Below are 10,015 nucleotides of genomic sequence, written 5' to 3'. Positions count from 1 at the left end.
TGTGTGGCCCTTGGGACTTTACCATATTGCTAAATTGCACAATCCTGGGCATTTTAATCTCACTGGAATTTGCTTATTTCCCACCGAAACGGCAGAAAAATGAACATATTAATAGCAATAATGAACTGGACCGCTGGACCGATCTGAACCAAATTCAGTAAATAGCATCAAAAGCACTATTTTCCACAACTCTAGAATGACAATAATGCACGGCAACAAACACAACAGGGTTTCACCTGCTTTGCTGCTGAACCCCTAATTAACACACACGATTAAAACTTGATGGGACTTCACCATGCCTTCACTAAAGGGTTACGACATCCATGTGACTATACACTGTTGAACCATCATGGCGCAGTGTGCCATGATAAATGATATTATCATATGAGAGTGTCTAGTCATACTGGCCTATAACGGTGGTGGCCTATGACAGTGTTGGAGCACCGGAGGACTCCACCCTTCACCTCTCACAACTTGGGGACATCCAAAATGGCACCATATTCCCTAATTAGTGCACTACTTTTGAACAGGGCTCGTGAGGCTCTTGTCTATAGTACTATATAGTGCCATTTGGCATGCACGTCTTGACTGTAAAAATAGACGGTGGGGCTCTATCGTCCTCTAGTGGGTATAACAGGCACATCTAGATTCTCAGGTATCATTAATGTGATTCTGTGACTGGAGGGATATGAATGTGATTATGATAGAGGGGGGCCACGCTGTCTGTTTTCCTGGCTGATACAATTAAAACATCGTAAGGAAAATGTGTGGTTCCTATTCCTCTAAGGGGAACGATAGCACAATGTAGGTCCAATGGTCACGTATCCACGCATTTTCCTGACATAGGATGAACAGAACATACATTAGATGGCATCACTGTATGTCATTAAATATGATACGACGATTGATGATGTCATGTCGGCCTATTTTGAGATCTATGCTTCTCATAGCGCATGCACCAGTCATCAAATATGACGCATTTTTGGAGTTCATCTCAATGGTGTAATTTTTACATTAAAATCTGATAAAACTTCTCTAGTTTTAATTGTTTTGTTGGAAATGTTACTTTATCTATTCCCAAGTGATTTATTCAAAGATTCATGTCCAGGAGTAAGCGTCAGCGCATCATCGCTCAGTTGGCACAAGGGCAAGTCTCCAGTGAGTGGGTGAGAGCGCTCTTGAGTGGGCGAGCAAGAAAGAGTAGAAGAGAGGGTGGGGGGAGGCAGAGAGGTACCGAAGATTCTGACGTTCTCTGTTGCACAAAACCGCACTGCTTGCTCTGACTGCACTGTCCATGCTGCTGTATCCTAGACTGTCTGCTTGATACAGAGTCCGTTTACTCCACTCTACACCCGACTCTTCTGTCTTTTAGTTTCTCTTTAAAACCTTTGATCGACTGAAGTGTTTTTCCAAGGAAAGAGACCGTTGAAACTGCCAGTATAACCGGTTATAAAAACGTGAAGAAGTCACTTGTTTGAATAACTCTCTCCCCACTGCACGTACTCAACATGAGCGAGGTAGGTGTGCAGATCAACTATATCTTGGTAGGTGTGCAGATCAACTATATCAACTATATCTGTTTCCAACAGTTGGAGCCGCAGTTGTTGTTAGAATATATTAATGAGATTATTATTATTATTCTGCCGTTATTGTACTGATTGGGTTTAAGGCTATGCGCTATGAGAATGCACAATATAACTCCCATCCGCACCATTCAATAAATCCCATGGTTATGCTTGGATGGAAATTATAGCCAATGTTTTATTCACTTTATCATGGGAACGTATTCATTTTTACCCTGCTCACATAACTGTCTATCTGAGTATCTTTAAGATGATACCACCATGACACACCGCACCTCCACCCCATGGCGGCAACACATGCAAGGTGCGGTAAAAACATTTTTTAAAGTCTCGTTTTCAGAGCGCAGCTCTGTCTCCATCTTCTTGCGACTATTGTTTGGCTCCGGTCCCAAATCAAACGGACACTGTACCGAGAGCGCGAGGCGAGAATCACTGGACGTCCGCACACAAATACCTGGCTGTTACCGGCTCTACGTTGTAGACTACCGAGGCCTGCATCGCCGATGGGCATTGTGAACAGCCGTTCAAGCCCAGTGATGGGTGGCAAAAGTCTCCTCCGCCGCCGGTGTGAATTGTCACGCAGATGTCAGACACACCTGTTTCTCTGGAATAGAGATGATTTTATTACGAACCATATGGGCTATATGACTACGCGGTCTATCATGGACTTAAACCATGATGTAGCACGTCCATTTATTTTCTAATTGATCAAATAAACTTGAGTCTTTATGGTTTAGCCTACCTGTTTTGTCTCTGGAATCCATTTATTAAGAAGTACATGTAATTTGCCATTTGACTATTCAACATGTTATTATTAGGCCTACAGTAATCGAGACTAAATTGGACACCCTTTATAATGTTTCAGACTCGTAAGTGGCACCCTATTCCCAGGGCTCATAGGACTGGAGTAGGGTGCCAATGAGCCCTCGTCGAAAGTAGTGCACTAAATAGGGAATACCATTTGGGACATATACAAATATTATAGTTTTTGCTTTGGTTCTTGGTGAATCTGTTTTTCACTTTTAGTTAATGGTTTATATAGGATCATATACTGTATGTTCACATATTAGAGATATTTAAAAAAAAATGTACCTAGGGAAGTCAGTTAAGAACAAATTCTTATTTACAATGACAGCCTAGGAACAGTGGGTTAACTGCCTTGTTCAGGGGAAGAAAAACAGCTTTTTACCTTGTCAGCTCAGGGATCTTTCAACCTTTCAGTTACTAGTCCAACACTCTAACCACTAGGCTACCTGCCACCACATAATTCAGGTTTGAAATGTTCTTGAACGACAATTATTCACATCTTTCAAAGTTTGCCTACAACTTATTAAGAGCAATAATCACAATACTTATTAGTGACACTATTAATCGGTTTTGCCATTTCGATTTTAATAAATATTTTTATACTGAACAAAAATATAAATGCATCATGCAACAATTTCCTTGTTTTTACTGAGTTACAGTTCATATAAGGAAATCAGTCACTTGAAATAAATGCATTGGGCCCTAATCTATGGATTTCACATGACTGAGATATGCATCTGTTGGTCACATATACCTTTGAAAAACATGGGCCTCAAAACTGGCCTCAGGATCTCATCACGGTATTTTTGTGCATTCAATTTGTCACTGATAAAATGCAACTGTGTTCATTGTCTGTAGTTTATACCTGCCCATACCATTATGGAGCACAACATAGACATCAGCAAACCGCTCGCCCACACAAGGCCATACATGTGGCTTGCGGTTGTGAGACCGGTTGGATGTACTGACAAATTCTCTAAAATGACATTGGAGGTGGCCTATGGTAGAGAAATTAACATTCAATGCTCTGGCAACAGCTCTGGTGGATATTCCAATTCCATGCTCCCTCCAAACACATCTGCGGCATTGTGTTGTGCACAAACTGCACATTTTAGGCCTTTTATTGTCCCAGCACAAGGAGCACCTGTGTAATGATCATTCTGTTTAATCAGCTTCTTGAAATGCCACACCTGTCAGGTGGAAGGATTATCTTGGCAATGGAGAAATGCTCACTAACAGGGATGTAAACATATTTGTGCAGAACATTTGAGAGAAATAAGCTTTTTGTGTGTATGGAAAATGTATTGGATGTTCAATTTCAGCTCATGAAAGATGGGACCCAGACATTTCAATGCTCTTTTTATAGTTTTGTTCAGTGTATATGGACAGGGGGAGGGATCTGAACCTTGATCAGCACTCCTACTCTGAGTCACTTCGTGAATACGGGCCCTGCACTGCAGTCGCACTGTTGGCTAACTTACTCCGTGCCACTTGGTGCTCTTGTGGTTGTGTTGGATAAGTAGTGTGGACAGATGGCTCTTCTATTTGCCACCGTTTCGCGACCCCCCTGTCGGCTTTATCTTTTTTCAAATCTACTTTCCACCCAAGGCCGACATGTTTTATGGTGTTCCTGCTATTCTTCATCCCTTTAGTAAAACCACACAATATTCCCCTTAGCAACAGCGCGAGAACATACTGTACAGCCAGGGTATTAAAACTCGCGCGCACATATCCGGGAGCGCCAATATGCACGGCGCATTTGCAAGCCTCTGAAGACAAGAGTTGAGTAGCATGCAATGAAACGAGTTGCCTTATGTAAGTTATGTTTGGCGCCAGAATTGACACAGCTGCTTGTTTTGAAGACTTTCTTTTCATTTTGTACTTGTCGCCTCTCTTGTCAAGTTCAGACTCGTTGGAATTTGTGAGTGATTATTTATTCATAAAATATACAATTCTATAGACTAGGCTGTAGCACAGATAGATATAAGAAATTACATTTGCGCAACTGTCGCAAGTGCCTGCAGGCAGCCTACACACGCACACATGCTTGCAATTAACAGTTAGCAGGTTTCCTCCTCACTAAACACGTTCTATTTTAATCATGTGTGGCTAATTAGCAGGTCTTAATTGCAGCGCGAGGCCAATCCTCCAGCCACTGAGGCAAAAAGTGAAAAAGTGCCAATCCCCCCTCCATCTCTCAACCTATCCCCCCTTATCTCTCTGCCTTCCTGACTCTATCTCTCCCCCTCTCCTCTTCTTGACTGGGATGTTAGAATATTATTGGCTTATGGCTCGGTCCCCTCCTCTTCTCCTTTCTCCCTCTCCCCCGACAAGGAGATAATCCCTTTATTGATATCTATAAATAAAGACATTTTAATGCTGAGGAGGGTAGTTCCTCTTTCTCTCTCCTCTCCCGTGGACCCGATGCGGTTTTAAGCCTTCCTGTAGGCTTATACACTACTATTCAAAAGTTTGGGCTCACTTAGAAATGTCCTTGTTGTTGTAAGAAAAATACATTTTTCCCCCACTAAAATAACATCAAATTGATCAGAAATACAGTGTAGACATTGTTAATGTTGTAAATGACTATTGTAGCTGGAAACGGCTACAGAGGCCCATTATCAACAACCACCACTCCTGTATTCCAATGGCACTTTGTGTTAGCTAATCCAAGTTTGTCATTTTAAAACGCTAATTGATCATTAGGAAACCCTTTTGCAATTATGTTAGCAAAAAGAAGCAATAAAAAAAGAAGCAATAAAAAGAAAGAAAAAGAAAGCAATAAAACTGTCCTTCTTTAGACTAGTTGGATAAGTCCATGGAGAACAAGAGCATCCCCCCCCCACAGCTACTTGCTCGAGCCTTCCCAGCTTCTCCTTCACCCAAATCCAGATAGCAGATGTTCTGAGAGAGCAGAACCTGGACCCGTACAAATCAGCTGGGCTAGACAATCTGGACACTCTCTTTCTAAAACTATCTGCCGCCATTGTTGCAACCCCTATTATCAGTCTGTGCAACCTCTCTTTCGTATCGTCCGAGATCCCTAAAGATTGGAAAGATGCCACGGTCATCCCCCTCTTCAAAGGGGGTGACACTCTAGAACCAAACTGTTATAGACCTATATCCATCCTGCCCTGCCCCTCTAAAGTCTTCGAAAGCCAAGTTAATAAACAGATCACTGACCATTTTGAATCCCACCCTACCTTCTCCGCTGTGCAATCCAGTTTCCAAGCTGGTCACGGGTGCACCTCAGCCACGCTCAAGGTACTAAACAATATCATAACCGCCATCAATAAAAAATAGTACTGTGCAGCCTTCTTCATCGACCTGGCCAAGTCTTTCGACTCTGTCAATCACCGTATTATTATCGGCAGACTCAACAGCCTTGGTTTCTCAAATGACTGCCTCGTCTGGTTCTCAGTTCGAGTTCAGTGTGTCAAATCGGAGGGCCTGTTGTCCGGACCTCTGGCAGTCTCTATGGGGGTACCACAGCGTTCAATTCTCGGGCCGACTCTTTTCTCTGTATATGTCAATGGTGTTGCTCTTGCTGCGGGTGATTCCCCGATCCACCTCTACGCAGACGATGCCATTCTATATACATCTGGCCCTTCTTTGGACACTGTGTTAACTAACCTCAAACTGTCTCTAAACAGAATAGAAATAGGAGTGGGAGGCCCTGGTGTGCTCCCAGCATCCCGAAGTCGCCTCTTCACTGTTGACGATGAGACTGGTGTTTTGCGGTTACTATTTAATGAAGCTGCCAGTTGAGGACTTGTGAGGCATCTCTTTCTCAAACTAGACCCTGTAATGTACTTGTCCTCTTGCTCAGTTTCTATTCTGGTTAGGGCCAGTTTGTGCTGTTCTGTAAAAGGGAATAGTACACAGCATTGTGCGAGATCTTCAGTTTCTTGGAAATTTCTCACATGGAATAGCCTTCATTTCTCAGAACAAGAATAGACAGACGAGATTCAGAAGAAAGGTCTTTGTTTCTGGCCATTTTGAGCCTGTAATTGAACGCACAAATGCTGATGTTCCAGATACTCAACTCGTCTAACGAAGGCCAGTTGTATTGTTTCTTTAATCAGGACAACAGTTTTCAGCTGTGCTAACATAATTTCAAACAGGTTTTCTAATGATCAATTAACCTTTTAAAATGATCAACCTGGATTAGCTAACACAACGTGCCATTGGAACACAGGAGTGATGGTTGCTGATAATGGGCCTCTGTATGCCTATGTAGATATTCAATAAAAAATCTGCAGTTTCCAGCTACAATAGTCATTTACAACATTAACCATGTCTACAGTGTATTTCTTATCAATTTGATGTTATTTTAATGGACAAAAAAGTAGCTTTTCTTTCAAAAACAAGGACATTTCTAAGTGACCCCAAACTTTTGAATAGTATTGTATATACAGTGCCTTGTGAAAGTATTCGGCCCCCTTGAACTTTGCGACCTTTTGCCACATTTCAGGCTTCAAACATAAAGATATAAAACTTTTTTTAAATTATTCAGCCCCCTTAAGTTAATACTTTTTTAGCACCACCTTTTGCTGTGATTACAGCTGTAAGTCGCTTGGGGTATGTCTCTATCAGTTTTGCACATCGAGAGACTGAAATTTTTTCCCATTCCTCCTTGCAAAACAGCTCGAGCTCAGTGAGGTTGGATGGAGAGCATTTGTGAACAGCAGTTTTCAGTTCTTTCCACAGATTCTCGATTGGATTCAGGTCTGGACTTTGACTTGGCCATTCTAACACCTGGATATGTTTATTTTTGAACCATTCCATTGTAGATTTTGCTTTATGTTTTGGATCATTGTCTTGTTGGAAGACAAATCTCCGTCCCAGTCTCAGGTCTTTTGCAGACTCCATCAGGTTTTCTTCCAGAATGGTCCTGTATTTGGCTCCATCCATCTTCCCATCAATTTTAACCATCTTCCCTGTCCCTGCTGAAGAAAAGCAGGCCCAAACCATGATGCTGCCACCACCATGTTTGACAGTGGGGATGGTGTGTTCAGGGTGATGAGCTGTGTTGCTTTTACGCCAAACATAACGTTTTGCCTTGTTGCTAAAAAGTTCAATTTTGGTTTCATCTGACCAGAGCACCTCCTTCCACATGTTTGGTGTGTCTCCCAGGTGGCTTGTGGCGAACTTTAAACGACACTTTTTATGGATATCTTTAAGAAATGGCTTTCTTCTTGCCACTCTTCCATAAAGGCCAGATTTGTGCAATATACGACTGATTGTTGTCCTATGGACAGAGTCTCCCATCTCAGCTGTAGATCTCTGCAGTTCATCCAGAGTGATCATGGGCCTCTTGGCTGCATCTCTGATCAGTCTTCTCCTTGTATGAGCTGAAAGTTTAGAGGGACGGCCAGGTCTTGGTAGATTTGCAGTGGTCTGATACTCCTTCCATTTCAATATTATTGCTTGCACAGTGCTCCTTGGGATGTTTAAAGCTTGCTGTACTGAAAGTAAAGGGGCTGAATAATTTTGCACGCCCAATTTTTCAGTTTTTTGTTTGTTAAAAAAGTTTGAAATATCCAATAAATGTTGTTCCACTTCATGATTGTGTCCCACTTGTTGTTGATTCTTCACAAAAAAATACAGTTTTATATCTTTATGTTTGAAGCCTGAAATGTGGCAAAAGGTCACAAAGTTCAAGGGGGCCGAATACTTTCGCAAGGCACTGTATTATTATTCTTACAGTAATGTCTCTTTTGTTGTACCAATACATGCATTTGTGGGCCTTGTATAACAGGTTGCGTATGCTTTGGGTCTATTCTTTATCCCCTCCAATATATCTTTAGCTGTGCTGTTTTTCTTAGAGATGTAGAGTGGTATTTGTGGTTCGATTAAAGACCAACACATGCTGTGAAAATTATGAAAATGAAAAAAATTATCCATAAAGGGCAGTTAAATGTCTAAAGTCAAACCTGTCATGTTTTCTTGTTCTCTCCTTTTGTCACTCCCTTCCCTCTCTCCTCTTTCCTATGCTCCTCCTCTTTAAGACCCCTTGTCTGTTTCTCTTCAAATCTCTCTCTCTCCATTTATCCTCCCTCCCTCCCTCTCTCTCTCTCTCCCTCCCTCCCTCCCTCCCTCCCTCCCTCCCTCCCTCCCTCCCTCCCTCCCTCCCTCCCTCCCTCCCTCCCTCCCTCCCTCCCTCCCTCCCTCCCTCTCCATTTCACTGTTTCAAACTGCATCATCAGAGATCATACCAACTGGCACCCTATTCCCTACATAGTGCACTACTTCTGACCATAGCCCTGTGGGTGCTGGTCAAAAGGAGTGCACTTCGTAGGGAATAGGGTGTCATTTAGGACAAATCCATAATCCTTCATTTCCCAGGTGTCAGTCTATTTTTGAAGTACGTTACCAAATAGACTCCCTTCCATCCACCTACTTACAGTACTTACATAAAACCATTAACTGCACATAGTTTACGTTTACATTAAGGGCCAATATTTCTGGTTGGAGAGCGAGGTAGCGAGCGTGGGTTGAAAGTCATCATCAGATCTTGACGTCTGGAGAAGGAGAGAGAGAAGGAGAGAAAGAGAGAGGGGGTAGAGATAGAGAAAGTGAGAGAAGAGTATGAGAGAAAGAGCCTGAGAAAGATTGATGAAGAGCAATTGAGAGAGGGAGCTATATAGAGATAGAGAGAGGGAGAGGGTGGGGAGATAGAGATAGACAGAGGGAGAGGGTGGGGAGATAGAGATAGAAAGATAAATAGTTGATCAGGGGATGACATGACAGTATCAGATTGAGAGAGAGAGAGAGAGAGAGAGAGAAAGAGATTATTAGGTGATGACATGGCAGTATCAGATTGAGAGAGAGAGAAAAGAGAGAGAAAGAGATGATTAGGTGATGACATGACAGTATCAGATTGAGAGAGAGAGAGAGAGAGAGAGAGAGAGAGAGAGAGAGAGAGAGAGAGAGAGAGAGAGAGAGAGAGAGAGAGAGAGAGAGAGAGAGAGAGAGAGAGAGAGATGATTAGGTGATGACATGGCAGTATCAGATTGAGAGAGAGAGAAAGAGAGAGAAAGAGATGATTAGGTGATGACATGGCAGTATCAGATTGAGAGAGAGAGAGAGAGAGAGAAAGAGATGATTAGGTGATGACATGACAGTATCAGATTGAGAGAGAGAGAGAGAGAGAGAGAGAAAGAGATGATTAGGTGATGACATGACAGTATCAGATTGAGAGAGAGAGAGAGAGAGAAAGAGATGATTAGGTGATGACATGGCAGTATCAGATTGAGAGAGAGAGAGAGAGAGAGAGAGAGAGAGAGAGAGAGAGAGAGAGAGAGAGAGATGATTAGGTGATGACATGGCAGTATCAGATTGAGAGAGAGAGAGAGAGAGAGAGAGAGAGAGAGAGAGAGAGAGAGAGAGAGAGAGAGAGAGAGAGAGAGAGAGAGAGAAGAAAGAGATGATTAGGTGATGACATGGCAGTATCAGATTGAGAGAGAGAGAAAGAGAGAGAAAGAGATGATTAGGTGATGACATGACAGTATCAGATTGAGAGAGAGAGAGAGAGAGAGAGAGAGAGAGAGAGAGAGAGAGAGAGAGAGAGAGAGAGAGAGAGAGAGAGAGAGAGAGAGAGAGAGAAAGAAAGAGATGATTAG

The 10,015-nt window shown here is 42.5% G+C and overlaps 1 long non-coding RNA gene across 1 annotated transcript in view; it reads left to right on the top strand.

Moving 5' to 3' along the window:
* Positions 1–1,191: 1,191 nt before the first annotated feature.
* Positions 1,192–10,015, top strand: part of LOC124008575 — a 28,604-nt gene continuing 19,780 nt past the window's right edge. Inside the window, exon 1 of the long non-coding RNA XR_006834115.1 lies at positions 1,192–1,517. This is a non-coding gene — a long non-coding RNA (uncharacterized LOC124008575). The remainder of the gene's footprint in view (positions 1,518–10,015) is intronic.

Source organism: Oncorhynchus gorbuscha, linkage group LG21 (genome assembly GCF_021184085.1).
Source record: "Oncorhynchus gorbuscha isolate QuinsamMale2020 ecotype Even-year linkage group LG21, OgorEven_v1.0, whole genome shotgun sequence".
NCBI classification, from domain to species: domain Eukaryota; kingdom Metazoa; phylum Chordata; class Actinopteri; order Salmoniformes; family Salmonidae; genus Oncorhynchus; species Oncorhynchus gorbuscha.
The sequence above is the reverse complement of the archived record's forward strand: the minus strand, read 5'-3'. Positions and strand labels throughout refer to the sequence as shown.